Raw genomic sequence first — 16,510 nt, 5'->3', positions numbered from 1 at the left:
TTGTACATAAGACAAAAAAAAAAAAAAAAAAAAAAAAGAAAAAAATGAGAACTTAGACCAGAACCTATAATTTATTGAGTATAAAAAAGAAGTGGAGTTAGAATCAGAGAGTGAGAAGTGGTGTGCAGAGAAGTTAGAGAGCTAGGAAAGTGGACTCACATAAATCTAAGTTAATGAAATGTCTTTGAGGAAGGAGGAATGGACGGTAAAATGAAAGAAGATAGGTCAAGACAGAGGAGAAATGAAAAGACCACTGTACTGGTCAGTCACAAAGTCTTTTGGTAATCTGCTAGGGTATATTTCTTCCATGGAGAAGTGAGCTTCCTTGCTAAAGATTAAGTAATGAGTGGATTGTGAGAGAGAAGATTGGGAGCTTTTTTCACATTAGCCTGGTGACAATAACAAACTGTTTTGGCTTTCCTGTAGTAGTTTATTGCTTCGTCTTGGGTATAGAAGTTAAAAATATTAAAACTATGGAACAGAGTTAGACATTCTAGGTATTTAAGATGCTAACAGGGAAGTGACGAGGTGATTTTTAGATGTTTAGCAATGAATATAACCAAGGGAAAAGAGAAGGTACCAGAAAAGAGTAAGTGGTTAAAGATGCAAACAAGAGAAGAAATTGTTCTAAAACTCTGGTGCACTCTGGCTCTTAAATATTTATTGAAATAAGTTAGATGCTGTTATTAATACAAGAGGGGTTAACATCAGAAACAAAGGGTAAGAGAGTATGTGGATCTGTTGCAATGAGGACCAGTACCAATTGCTGTGTAGTTGACTGTACTCCATAGAGTTTTCAATGGCTGTTTTTTTGGAAGTAGATTGCCAGGCTTTTGTTCCTAGATGCCTCTAGGTAGACTAGAACCTCCAACCTTTTGGTTAGCAGCCAAGCATGTTAACCATTTGTACCACCCAGGGACAATTCAAAAGAAGAGTGGCTGCTGAGGGAAGGTTGTAGGATACTGGTAAGAAAGAGGAGAGCAAAATATCACCTATTGCCCGAAAGTAAAGATGAGAAGACAAGAAGGGGTAGGAAAACCAGACAGAAGGAAATGGGGAATCCTAGGTGGAAATGCGGAGAATGTTGACACAGTGTGGGGATTACAGCTAATGTCGTGGAACACTTCGTGTCCAATTTGTTGCATGGGACACTAATTTGCTCGGTAAACTTTCACCTAAAACACAATAAAATATTTAAAAAATATATATTACCTATTATTCCTCCTGGTCTCACATGTTGACACGTTTTTCTTCTGCTTTAGTGTACTCACTGATTTTCTAAAGAGTCTTTATAGATGCCTCTGATTTCTTCATAAAGAGAAAAACTTAACATACGTATAAAATGTCTCTTTTTCATGGCTGATAGAAAGCTGTACCTATATCCAGAGACTACTTTTCCCAGCAATATCAGGGAACATTTGTTTTTTCTTGCAAAGATTAAACAAGCATCGGATTGCTTACGTTTCTGTTACAATAACTGAATTATGAGAATCAGAAATGAGCTGATATGTTGGGATGTTAGTACTACATTTCACACAATGCCAGAGATAATTTTACTTGCCGAATTAATTCAGTTGGCTCTGTTATGAGGTCTACCACATGGATGATTAACAGGTGGAAGTGCTATAAACAAGATAATGATAAGTGGCAGTATATCAAGAGGGAGGTGTAGAGATGTCAAATGAAATGTCACTGAAGTCAGTGCAAACTAGGCTGACTTAGCAACTTCGCGGTCTGGTACTCAAAGGCACAATACAATGAATGGAATTAGTAAGCATCCAAGAGTCTCTTTGATCTGACACAAGGATGGCTAAGAAAACACAATCATAGGATCAGGAGGAATTCACAGGCTCAGAAGGACCTGATTTCTTTATTCACAGAAAAGGGAAAAAGAATCATTCCAAAAGCTAATTAAAAAATCATATTGCAGCAAAATTTTTAATACTGACTGATACTATGAGCTGCATATATGAATGTGAAATACTTTACACAGTTCTGGCACATAGTAAGCATTCAAAAAAAACGTTGCTTATTTATGGTTTTAAAGTCAAAAGGTCATTGTCTTGTTGGGAACAAAATTACATATGATTTTCAAAGTAAAGGAGCAGGAGTTTTTTTTTTTTCTCCTTTTTTTTACCAAGTTTACAAGCCACGCCCAACTAAGGAGCTCAAGTTATTTACACAAAATAGTTTATATCTTATAAATACAGAGTCCCTGAGTGGCACAAAAGGATAAGAGCTCAGTTAGACTACTAACCAAAAGGTTGGCAGGTCAAACCACTTCAGAGGCACCTCGAAAAAAAGGACTGCTATCTGCTTCCAAAAAAAAAAACCTGTGGAGATTTTCTACTCTGCGCACATGGGTTGCCATGAGTCAGAACTGACGTGATGGCACTGGGTTGCATTGTTTTGATTTTAATATATATAAAATACAAGGTATTTGTACTGTGTGTCCTATTTTGGAATCACACCTTCAAGAGGGACAGGCTTTAAGTCTTTTTGGGAAGGATTGTGGTATGGTGGAAGAAGGTATATGTTTATTCATCATTTAACAAATATTTGTTAATTTTTAAATTAGGGGTTAGAGCAAGGCATAAACATACAAAGAAGGCCCTTGCCCTCATAGAGCTTAAAATCTCAGAGGGCAGAGAGCCTTGAGTTTGAATTTGGTCCTCCCACTGTACTGGGTAAATTTTAGCCACATACTACATGGGGCCATATTTTCATTATCTATGAAGTAGGGTTAAGAGTACTTATTTCGTATCGTTCTTGTCTTCAGTGCAGCTTGGACTTCTTCCTTCAGTACCATTGGTTCTTGATCATCTGCTGCCTCCTGAAATGACTGAACATAAACAAATTCTTTTTGGTACAGTGACTCTGTGTATTCCTTCCATCTTCTTTTGATGCTTCCTGTGTTGTTCAGTATTTTGCCCATAGAATCCTTCACTCTAGCAACTCGAGGCTTGAATTCTTTCTTCAGTTCTTTCAGCTTGAGAAACGCCCAGTGTGTTCTTCCCTTTTGGTTTTCTATCTCCAGGTCTTTGCACATGTCATTATAATGCTTTATTTTGTCTTTGAAATCTGCTGTTCAGCTCTTTCACTTCATCATGTCTTCCATTCCCTTTAGCTACTCGACATTCAAAAGCAAGTTTCAGGGTCTCTTCTGACATCCATTTTGATCTTTTCTTTCTTTCCTGTCTTTTTAATGACCTCTTGTTTTCTTCATGTATAATGTCCTTGATGTGATTCCACAACTCTTCTGGTCTTCGGTCATTAGTGTTCAAGTCATCAAATCTATTCTTGAGACGGTCTCTAAATTCAGGTGGGATATACGTAAGGTTGTACTTTGACTCTTGTAGACTTGTTCATCTTCAACTTGAACCTGCATATGAGCAATTGATGGTCTGTTGCACAGTCAGCCCCTGGCTCCAGGAATTGATGGAATACCAATTGAGATGTCTCAACAAACAGATGCAGCTTTAGAAGTACTCACTTATCTATGCCAAGAAATATGGAAGATAGCTACCTGAACAACCGATTGGAAGAGATTCATATTTATGCCTATTCCAAACAAAAGTGATCCAATCGAATGCAGAAATTCTCAGATAATATCATTTCAAAAGCAGTTGCAGCAGTACATCAACAGGGAACTACCGGAAATTCAAGCTAGATTCAGAAGAGGACATGGAACAAGGGCTGTCATTGCTGATGTCAGATGGGTCCTGGCTGAAAGCAGAGAATACCAGGAAGATGTTTACCTATGTTTTATTAATTATGCAAAGGCATTTGACTGTGTGAATCATGAAAATTATGGACATCATTGCAAAGAATTGGAATTCCAGAACACTTAGTTGAGCTCATGAGTAACCTGTACATAGATCAAGAGGCAGTCATTTGAACAGAACAAGGGAATACTGCATGGTTTAAAGTCAGGAAAGGTATGCATCAGGGTTTTATGCTTTCACCATACCTATTCAGTCTGTATGCTGAGCAAATAATCTGAAAAGCTGGACTATATGAAGAAGAACTCAGCATCAGGATTGGAGGAAGGCTCATTAACAACCTGCATTATGCAGATGACACAATCTTGCTTGCTGAAAGTGAAAAGGACTTGAAGCACTTTTCTTTCAGTATGAATTACCCCTCAATATACAGAAAACAAAAATCCTCATAACTGGACCAATAAGCAACATCATGATAAATGGAGAAAAGATTGACGTCAAGGATTTCATTTTACTTGGATCCACAAATTAACATCCATGGAAGCAGCAGTCAAGAAATCAAAGGACACATTGCATTGGACAGATCTGCTGCAGAAGACCTCTTTGAAGTGTTAAAAAGCAGAGACATTACTTTGAGGACTAAGGTGTGCCTGACCCAAACCATGGTGTTTTCAATCACCTCATATGCGTGTGAAAACTGGACAGTGAATGAGGAAGATGGAAGAAGAGTTGACGCCTTTGAATTATGGTGTTGGTTAAGAATATTGAATATACCATGGACTGCCAAAAAGCAAACAAATCTGTCTTGGAAGAAGTACAGCAAGAATGCTCCTTAGAAGGGAGGATGGTGAGACTTTGTCTCTCATACTTCGGACATGTTATCAGGAGGGACCAGGCCCTGGAGAAGGACATCATGCTTATTAGAATAGAGGGTCAGTGAAAAAGAGGAAGACCCTCAGTGAGATGGATTGACACAGTGGCTGCAACAATGGGCTGAAGCATAGCAACCATCATGAGGATGGTGCAGGACCAGGCAGGGTTTTTTGTTCTGTTGTACATAAGGTCACTATGAGTTGGAACCGACTGGACAGCACACAACAGCAACAACGATTTAATTAAATAAAATGCTTCATACTTGGCTCCATATCTGTCATGTAGTAGGCATTCTCTTTGCTTTCCTTTTCAAATGCAGTACCAGTAAATAATGTGACAAGCACAGAATCCCATAAGCACAAAGGAAACCAAACAAAATCTTCACTGTTCTTAATAACAATTGAGGCAACAAGACACATCAGTGACAATTTTGTGTCTTATCAAGGGATTGATATTTGGAGAAAGACTTTATTATTCTTCGATAAGTAAACTTTTAACATAAAGAACGAAATTATAGGCAGTACTGAGTTCGATTATTGAAGTCTCCACTTTCATCATTCATATTGAGAGATATCCATCCACTATACTACAGTATGAAGTTTGGATTTGTTTTCAAATCATGGGATTTAGGTTTAGTCCTATATACAACTTCATCTGTTCTTAGATTTTTTTTTTTAATCAAAATAGGTCTCATTTGCAAGATTTTGGGCTAAAATCAGATATAGTCAGTGTTCTCAGGAATAATGAGATGTTAAACCTTTCACATGGAAATAGAGTATGTGATCTTAGCTTTGTAAAATGTCAACACCCAATTATGTACCACTCACTTTGTAGGTGCCTGTCAGAAAACAAGCCTTCCTGAACAAAGAGCTGGAGAAATTATCCTTGATCTAAATGCATATAGTTTGCATGATACTTTATTTTTTCTTCCTCTTCAATTCTTCTTAAAGAATTATAATGCTAATGTTTTAAATTGGCTCTGCCCAAGGTGAAGTTACAAACTGCAGTGTGGAAGCCAGCCAATTTAGAGTTTGTTAGGTAAGGTCAGAAGCTTAAAACGAGAAAAAAAGATGCATCACCTATATTTACCTTCCATCTGCTCAGAAACTGTTCAGATTGCCAACACACTGATGCTTCATTTACTTATAATAATGAGTTAATCACAATAATGAGCAATCAATTTTCAAATGTTAAATGAACACTCAGAATAGGAAACCTTGTCATTTAGAAGGCCAGTTAATGAGAGCAAAGGTGGGAAAATTGCTTGATTAGGTATCTGACTTTTTTAATACAAATGTTTGTGTTATGAGAAGTTTTAGAGTCGGCTAAACAATTGAGCATTTTATGCCGATTTTCAAATAAAGAGCATAGATTGCTTCAAAGAGGAAACTTCCAGTACAACTGCATCAATAAGAACTTACAAAAAAAAAACAAAACCCATTGCTGTCGAGTCGACTCCAACTTACTTGGATCATATTTGATGCTTAATAAATGTTGATGCTTAATAGAAGTGGTCTGTGGGAAGTGGAGAATAGGAGATTCCTAACTTCAGTTGAATAGAAAAACTAAAAAATGGTAGCACAAATCTCAGCAGGTTGATTTCATCAGAGATATAATCTCAAATATACCAGTTGCAGACCAGTCAGTTCTGACTCCTGGCAACTCCAAGTGTGTCAGAGTAGCTCTGTGCTCCATAGGGTTTTCAATGGCTGATTTTTTCAGAAGTAGATCACTAGGCTTTTCTTTTGTGGCACCTCTGGGTGGACTTCAACAGCCAGCCTTTTGGTTAACAGCTAGCATTTAACAGTGTAAGCCACCCAGGGACTCCAGTTTCAACTGTGTTGTTGTTGTGTGCTGTCAAGTCGATTCGGACTCATAGCGACCCTATAGAACAGAGTAGGACTGCCCCATAGGGTTTCCTTTACAGGAGCAGATCACCAGGTCTTTCTCCCTCGCAGCTGCTGTGTGGCTTTGAGCCGCCAACCTTTTGATTAGCACCTGAGCGCTAAACCATTGCACCACCAGGGCTCCTTAGCTATAAGAACCATGTGTAAGAAAACATCTGCCACCAGCTACCAATTAAGTCTTGTGAACCTGCTCCCATCATGCAGTGCTGTTTTCTTTGGGAATAACTTGCCCACCTACTCGGGATGAGAACATTTTTCTTCCATAGGCCCTCCCACATACTAGGCTTTGCTTGCTTTTGAATCAACTATATTTCTTGTTGTATAAATGGTCCACTGTCTACAACAGGGGCTGACAAACTGTAGACCACAGGTCAAATCCAGCCTACCACCTGTTTTTATATGGCCTGGGAGCTAAGAAGGTTTTTAACACTATATGTGGTTAAAAAAAAAATCAAAAGAAGAATAGTATTTTCTATCGCATGGAAATTTACATAAAATTCGAATTTCAATGTCCATAAATGAAGTTTATTTATTTAAGTCACATTTATTTAATTACATGTTGTCTATGGCTGCTTTGAAGGAGCCCTGGTGGTGCGTTGGTTAAGTGTTTGACTGCTAACTGAAAGGTCAGCGCTTTGAACTCACCAGCCACTCTATGGGAGAAAGATGTGGCAGTCTGCCTCTGCAAAGATTACAGCCTTGGAAACCCAATGGGGCAGTTCTACTCTGTCCTGTAGGGTCGCTATGAGTTGAAATCAACTAGACATCAACAGGATGGCTGTTTTTGTACTACGGTGGCAGAGTTGAGTAGGTGAGATAGAGACTGGTTGGCAAAGCCCAAAATATTTACTATCTAGCCCTGGTTTAGAAAGTATAGAGTAGAAATAAGTACAGCAGAGGAGGAGGGAAAGGGTAACACAGTGAGAAATTGAGTTCTACTTGTTCTGCAAGTAGGTAGAATGGAGCAAAACAATGCTTCTGCATCTCTGCTTGTTTATCTTAAAGCCTTAATGTAATATTCAGTTTTATCTTTTATACTTAATCGGATTCTGCTCTAAAAGAATAGCCTCAATTTTCTACTGGTTAGTGTTCAATATTTATTCATATAGGATTCAGATTTCTCAAGTCAACTAAAACAAACAAACAAAACAAAAAACCACGCACACACACACACAAACAAATACAGCAAACCCTGAATTGTATTTGCATAGGATGAATTAGAATAAATTAAGTTCCTTGTAAGCTACTGCACTACTTTACGACTGTACTATGCTCATTGATAGGAAATGCTTCCTTAGGGCCTTTTGTGTTACAGCATCCTCATCCAGGATGCTCAATGTATAAAATCGTCTCACTACACTCAACATATTTATAATAATAATAGATAGACAAATAGATGGATAGCTGCCATTGAGTCGACGCCAACTCATGGTGACCCTAGGTACAACAGAACAAAGTGTTGTCTGGTCCTGTGTCATCCTCATGATTGCCAGCATATTCGGGTCCGCAGTTGTGGCTACTGTGACAGTCCATCTCACAGAGGGACTTCCTTGCCCTCATTGCCCCTCTACTTCACCAACATGATGTCCTTTTCCAGCAATTGATCCCTCCTCATGACCTGTCCAAAGTGAGTGAGTTAGAAAATGTTCTGTTGCGATCCATAATGTTTTCCTTGTCTAATTTTTAGAAGTAGATTTCCAAGCCTTTCTTCCGAGTCTGCCTTGGTCTGTAAACTTTGTTAAAACCCGTTCACTATGGATGATCCTGCTGGTATTTGAAATACCGGTGCCGTAGCTTCCAGCATCACAGCAACATGTCAGCCAGCACAGTATGACAAACTAATGGATGGTGGAGTAGTAATAATGAATAACAAAGATTTATTGAGCTCTCTTTTTGTCTCAGTCCTGTTTTAAATACTTCACATGTATTAACACATTCAACCTTCACAATGATCCTGTGATCAAGATACTACTTTTATCCCCATTCTAATAATGAGAAAACAGAAACAGAAAATATTTCATAACTTATCATATTGGTAGTTCTATTCAGATCCCTATATCTTCAGCCTGCAAGAAATCTGAAACCAGTCTTGAAATCATTCTGCAGGAATGTCATGAACATAGAGCTGGGCAATCTCTCTGTCTTCATTTACATATTACATTATATGTCGCACGGGGATGCTATGATTAAATCAGAAATGTCTTTGAATTCTTGTGTTCAAAAAGTATATTGTTGCTCTGTGGGTAAAACCATTCCAACTATATAGCAACTGAATGCCTTAGTCCCCCTTGACATTGAAGAGGGAGGAGGTGTCGACAGCGCTCCTGTCCACAGAGCTTTGAATGACTTAGGAATGAGCCTTTGTGAGTGATTCAGTAGTATCACACTACTGATGTGAATAATTGGACACTCTTCCTGTATCAGAAAAAAGTGCGACAATCTTGTGGAACATAGCTCATTTGCATAATGTTTCCTCAAAGATAAAATCTATGTGGTTATGCAAACAGTACATATGTTTGAAAGTTAGATGCATTATGCACGCCTATTTAGAAGATTCAATTATTGGAATTTTTTTTCCCCTGTAATGTTCCCTCCATCTTCCTTCCTCACTCCTAATTCAACACAGGTGGCCAGACATTTGGATTTCCCAGCCTCAGGTAAAAATAGGAGATACTCAGAGACATTCTGCCTTCCCGTAAGCAGTGGGAGAGAGGCGAGTCCTTTGAGTTTAGAGAGAGTAAAGATATTCCCTGGGACTGGGAAGGAGTCCAAGTTACTGGGAACTACCCTAGTGGAGGCTCACATTTCCCTGGTGGATCCCAGAGAGGTGGTAGGAAAATGGCTGAACTCCAGGCAAGCAGGTTCCCAGCCTCAGCAAAGATGTCTGATCATAAAGCACAGAATGGGAGCAGCACAGCTGCTTGGTATCAAGAACCCATCTTGGCTCAGACAATGAGGTCAGGAGTGGTAACTATGATGACTGAAAATTAGAGACACTTCTTTCTCCTTAGGCTTCTTTGGATTTGGGGCATCCTTAAAGCAGGGACCAGTCCTCCAGTCAATTACTAAGAATGGATTTTCCTCTATCCCACCAGCAAAGAAGCTTAGATTTGGATTTAATTTGATTTAAAGAAAACAAATAAATAGGGCATTTATTACACACTTGAGATTGTGGGCTACAGTTTATATCCGTTACATATGTACGTATGTGTAAAACAAATTCTTCCAAATATCCCAAACCATGTGTCTTTATGTCACTCTCCCCCTGAGCCATATAAAACCATGTCTAAGTGAGAATGAATGGGATCATCCAATCAACAAATGCATAAACTCTTACTTTAACTTCTCAGCCTACTCCATGAAAAATGGCACCTTTGAGTGCTGCTGTCTATAAAGAACAACAGCACGTTCCTCAATGAGTATTTTTCACTTGTGTTTCCATTAGTTTTAGACATTTTTCCCTGAGGCTTTACTTTTGCCCCATTGTTTTTACCTCAGCATGGATGAAGATCCAGGGCTCTTGGGTTCTTTATTTTCCCAACTGAGTGATAGTACAGCCGCTGGCAGTCATTTAATTTTATTCCACCGAAATGCCGAAGGCAGAAATACCCACCAATAAGACCTTCTCAGGGTGCTTTTGATATTTCTCCTTAATTACTATTGGTGAAGGGTTTGAGATTCTCTAATGAAAACTTCTGTTGCAGGGTAATATGTTGTAATTTAATTTGGAACTATTATCCTTCCATGTTCTGCTTTCAGAAGGGCATGTAGATTATCAAGCTTTGTATTAAATAAAATTATTTGTGAGGTAAATAAGGACTTGCAAACAAAACTGGAACGGTATAAATTCAATTCAGACAAGGCCAAATGACCAATTCTATCAGAAGTAATAGAATTTAGCTCACCACAAGCCTATTTATTGCAGAGAGAAAATGCTACACTCTTGTCTACTGTTTATGGCATTTCTTTAATAATGTCCTATATTTTCAAGTGAACTTAAATATAGTATTTTCTTTTCTCACCTATTATTGAATTTTGTTTTATTTCACTTGGGGCCTCAGAATGCATTGCAACAATTGATATGCAGAGATTAAAAAATTGCTACTTTTTTCTTGTATAAATCCACTGGCAGTACAGTAAAGAATTTCAGTTTTCACATAAACAGCCACAGTCTGTGATGGCATTTGGAAAGGACACTGGTTGGTCATTCTAAAACTCCTAATCTCATTCTACAGAAGTTATGTCTTAGTCATGAGTCATATAGGATGTGGTATTTGAAGACAATTCATACACCTTGGTATTGCCTGTAAACAGAAAATTAGAATGAAGTGGGCTTAGCTGCATATAATATGTTATTCTTGTGGGGAAAAAATCAATATGACTGATCATTGGTTTCTTGTGAACCATAAAGGAAGGCCTTCTTTGAAAATAAGGGCGATAGATAAGTGCCAGCAAGATATGAGGTGAAAGGTATTTGAAAGGCCCTGATGTCTAAATTATGTCCACAGTTCAGAGCCACAGTATCAGAAATTCTTCTACAAGTAACACCTTCCTTAGCTTTTAGATACTTATTTATTCTTTTATCATTTTTTAAATTCCTGGGCATACATGAAATAATTACTTAATTTATTTGGCCAGGTTTTGATGGTGAGTATTCCTCTCTCTTTATCAACCAAATTACAGTAAATATGTAATTTTATTACATAGTTTGGATATGTAGTAAAAAGGATATGTTTGATAACAATAAGGATTTGTTCTACTTTTAGATACTTAAGATAGTACAGTACTATACCACACTAGGACAGCTTTGGATAAATATTTGGCTCTCCTACATTCTAGCTGTGTGACTCAACAAATTATTTACTTTCTTGTTACTTCATTCAAAAAAACAACAATAAATACATAAATAAAATGGGGATAGTATAACTACCTACCCAGTAGAGTTGTTGGGTTGTTTGTAAGATTAGTGTGTGTGTGTGTGTGTGTGTGTGTGTGTCTATCAATTAGGACAGTGCCTAATACAGTAAGGACTAAATAACTATTGTCATTGTTAATTACTGATATTCAAAAATATCCATCAGCTACATGTCACATGTTGTCCTTGGCACTAAAAGCAAAGCAGCAAAACAAAAGAAAGCAAACACATTGCAACACAAAGACTATATCCATATAAGCATTATACCTGAATTATAAGACTTAGCTATTATCATTGCCCATTACACCCACTCCTCACTTATCGACATGGTTAGGTTCCAAAGACCAGGTCATTATGCAAAAATTGGCATTATTCGAAAATGGAGGGTGACCACATCAGATGACAAGATGGAGGATGACCACATCATTACATAACTTCCAAATGATACCATTACATAATTGCCAAATCACTGAGAAGCATGGCCTAGCCAAGTTGACACATAACACTAACCATCGCATTACTCTTGCCTCACACCTTGGTGTTCATTACTCTCTTAGATATCTAGTGCTGCTATGACAGAAATATCACAAGTGGATGGCTTTAACAAACAGAAATTTATTCTCTCATAGTCTAGGAGGCTAGAAGTCTGAATTCAGGGTGCCAGCTCCCAAAGAAGACCTTCTCTGTCTGTCACTTCTGGGGTAAGGGCATTGTCATCAATCTTTCCCTGGTCTAGGAGCTTCTCAGTGCAGGGATCCTAGGTCCAAAGGTTGTGCTCTGCTACTGGCACTTCTTTCTTGGTGGTATGAGGTCCCTCTCCTCTCTGTTCAGTTCTCTCTTTTGTATCCAAAAGAGATTGACTCAAGATACAACTTAATACTGTAGATTGAGTCCTGCCTCATTAACATAACCGCCTCTTATTTGGCCTCATTAACATCATAGAGGTTAGGATTTACAACACATAGGATAATCACATCAGATCACAAAATGGTGATCAACCACGTAATACTGGGAATCATGGCCTAGACAGGTTGACACATAATTTTGGGGGACACAATTTAATCCATGACAGTTACTTCCAGACATATGTTGTTAATGCGCGAAATAGTCAGATAGTAAACTGTGGTGGCATACTGGTTTAGAGCTACAGCTGCTAACCAAAAGGTCGGCAGTTCGAATCCACCAGGCGTTCCTTGGAAACAGTATGGGGCAGTCCTGCTCTGTCCTATAGGGTCACTATGAGTCGGAATTGACTCAACCGCAACGGATTTGATTTTTTTTTTTGGTTTAGATTTTTTACTATTGTCATAAATGCAAAGTATCAGATAACAAGATAGTTTTTAAGTGAGGAATAGGTGTATTACTTATAGTATGGAAAGAAGGCCCTTCCCATAATCAAACTGTCCAAAAGAATGTAAATGGTAGAGGAGCCGCAAAAATTGCATTTTGCTTTGAAAAATTTACTTCATTTATTTTAAAACATAAATGACCAATACCTAAGATTAAAACAGCTAAAGTAATTAGGAACAAGTGTTTGCCATAGACTGGGTTAGAATAAAAGTGTGCATTGTTACTTATTACATTTCAGACCATTTTTCAGTAGTTCTCACTGAGTCGTTGGAACTATGTACAAGAATCTCTTGTTTTTTTTCATCATGACAACACATCTCCCTAAGTCCTGACACGGTACATATCTTCATTTGGCATTGCTTTCTGTAGTCTGCCTAATGGGTGTTTACACATTCTATTGAGTTATACACATCCTGAAGAGGCCTTTAATAATCATCCAATCGAAAGACCAATAAAGACCAAATAAGTCCAATGAAATTTTACTAGTACTTTATGAAAAAAATATTATCATTTAGAAATATTATATTGTAATCTTTATTGCTTAGATATGACTCCAAAATGTATACCTTTTCATGGCTTTTTCACACCTGTCCTCAGGAGAATCAGAGAACAACTTCTGGTGACCCAAGTTTATTCATTCAACTCCTCCTTTTCAGGCAAAAGATTGATTAACTTCTTTAATCTTCCTTAGTAGGTTAGCAGAAGAAGAAAGACTAATTTCTAATGTCATGGAATTACATGGCTTATCTGTTTGGTAAAACAAAGGAATTATAGAATTTTGCAGTTGAAAGGGACCATAAGGATCATCAAAGACAGCAGGTTTCAAGTTTTATTTTTTAAGCTGTGTAATTTTTTCTCCAAATAAATTTTACACAGAAGTCCAAGATATAAAACAGATCAAAGGAGAGATGCTGATTGAAATGAGGTACAGGTCTTGGAGCTTGATTCCCATTGTGAATCCAATAGAATTCAATGGAATTCAAGAAGCCCTAGTTTAAAATTCTCTGACCAAATTCAATTTATTAATTTCGTATTTGAAGAAATTTAGGCTTGGAGGGGTAAAGATATTTGTTTAAGGCCAGAGAGCTAGTGAAAACAGGGTCAGGAGTAGAATCAGGGTCTCCAGATGGCCATTCAAGTTTTATTTATTTATTTTTCTCTTTATATTAGGAAAGAATATTTTACACTCTCATTAAATTGAAGGTTAACTCAGGTGATGCACTATGATTCCTGTGGCAAGGTCACATTGTAAGGAGAGCATGTGGGCTGAGAGATATTGTTACCACCTCTTTGGAAAATAAAATCTGCTCTGGTCCTGCCTCTGACCACAAGTTCACATTCATCAAACAGGAAAAGTACACTTATCCCCTCCCCTACAGATCCAGGTTTCATCCCCTTACTGAATCAGCTCAAAATCTATGATTTCATTAGCCAAATCAGGTTCAAGTGCATAAGGCTTCTTAGACAGGTTTTCTCAGATACAGCTTCTTATCACTCCTCTTGATCTGAACACTAAGGAATCAGAGACAGCTTAATTCCCACACCCAACAAACAATGGTGGGACAGGCTTAGGATAACTGCTATAGACACTTATGTTCAAAAGAGGGAAACATAGGTGGCACAGAGCAGTCACTAATCCATCACACTTCAGAAATGTAGCCAGGAACCATGCTTCTAGCTTTATAATTAGTGCTCAGTTGTACCATCCAGGAATAATTCTGCATGGATCCTGGCTTCATCTGGGCTCTTGTCTGTGCCCTCTGAGCCATCCTTTCTTTTCCATAAGAAACTGCTGATGTTTGCTGCTGAGTTTTCTCAAATGCCATCTTTCGCATAGGACTTTAAGGGTTTAAAGGCCTTATATTGATTTTGTACCGGTGTCCTTTTTAGCCTGTGATGATGTTGTTTTCTTATTTCCTGTTAAAAATGTGTGGGTTTCCTATGGGTCTTATTGGAGTTCAGTCCATTACAGAAAAGCCACACCCCACCTTTATATAATATAAGCCCCTTCCTACTTTGGGCTTCTTATGAGACTGCTGTGGGATGATGCACTAAGGATTCTTAGAAGCCCAATATGAGACCTACGTCTTCAAGATCCTTAAATGGCTTTCTACCTCTTTGAAAGTGTATATGAGGTACTGCCTTAGATCTTTCTGACGTCTTATTCTAATGCCCTTCGCATCATCTTTGAACCGTGTTTTCTCTGAGAGTACTGTGGATTTAATATCTATTTAGAAATATTAATTACTTTTAACATTTATCACCCAGAGGGATTGAAAAATAGGAACAGTTCTATTTTAAAACCCAGCAAGTTCTGGCTCCTTTATATCTAACAATTCTCTCTTCGGCTTGTTTTTTTTTCTGTTTCTCATTTTATTATAGGAAGCTTGAAGACACTGGGCATACCATGCAACATTTTTCCTGGAAATCTCTTTAACTAAATCATAAACTTCATTAGATGTAGGTTCAATTTTCCATGCTGCCACAGGTGTTAGTGTTGCTAAGCTTTCTGCCATTACATAACCCGGGTCTTTTATCCTCTGTCGGCGCTGACAGTCTTCTCAGTGTCCTGTAGGCTTCGGCTAACAGTCTCGAAGATTTCCAGCTTCTCCAAAGTCAATGCCACATGTTTTAGGTTTTACTATAGCAGCGTACCACTGTTCAGATCATGACAGCTACATAACAAACCATCCAGAACATAGTAAACTAGAACAACGGCAATCGTTTATTATTACTGTTGTCTCTTGTGGTTTCAGGAACGGACTCTGCTTGGTAGCCAGTTCTCCTTCGGGTTGTCTCATGTGGTTGTAAGCAGGCGGTGGCTGGGGCTGGAGTCATCTCTGAGGCTTCTCTACTCACATATCTGGCGGTTGATGATGGCTGTTGTCTAAAATTTCAGCTGGATCTCTCCATGTGGCCTGGAATTCCTTAGAGTACGATGACCAGGTTCCAAGGGCAACTCCCAGCAGAGAGAACCAGGTGGAAGCTGTGTGGCCTTTTATGACCTCAGAAGTCATACAGTGTCACTACCACCCTGCTGGTCAGGATTATAGCAACATTAGGTCCCTAGTTGGTGCCAGTGATTTGCTCTTGACTACTAACAAAAAGGTTGGCAGTTCAAACCCACCCAGTGGTGCTGAGGAAGAAAGGTCTGGTGATCTGCTTCTGTAAAGATTATAGCCAAGAAAACCCTATGGAACAGTTCTACTCTGTAACACACGGGGTCCCCATGAGTCAGAATCAACTCTACTGCAATGAGTGTGGTTTGGTTTTTGGTGTAACAACAATCCACCCAGGCTCAAGGGGAAAGGGCGTAAGAGCCTCCTCTAGATGATGAAGTGGTAAGGTCACAGTCTTAAAAAGTGCATGAATGATGAGAGGTAGATTGTGTTACAGATATATTTGGAAAAGACAATCTGCTACAACCACTTACACAAAATGCCAGCTACAATATATCAAATATCAATAAGAAAATATAATGAAAATTCTTATAATAATTATATTTAGTGACTTCATATTAAATGGATGAAAACAGCTTAATGTGTTTTAATTAAAAAAAAAAAAATGTTTGCCACAACAGAGGTATTTCAAATACTATCTCAACTTTCTAATGTTTGAAAGTAGACAGATGCAGGAAAATGTATGATAGTTGCTGCTGGGAGAAAGTAAATATTTCACAATAAATGAGAAGAGTCATATGCAGTAGGAAAAATAAATATTTCAGAAATTGACCTAAATACAAA

The sequence above is a fragment of the Trichechus manatus genome, unplaced genomic scaffold (genome assembly GCF_000243295.1).
Source record: "Trichechus manatus latirostris isolate Lorelei unplaced genomic scaffold, TriManLat1.0 scaffold00005, whole genome shotgun sequence".
Taxonomy (NCBI): domain Eukaryota; kingdom Metazoa; phylum Chordata; class Mammalia; order Sirenia; family Trichechidae; genus Trichechus; species Trichechus manatus.
The sequence above is the reverse complement of the archived record's forward strand: the minus strand, read 5'-3'. Positions refer to the sequence as shown.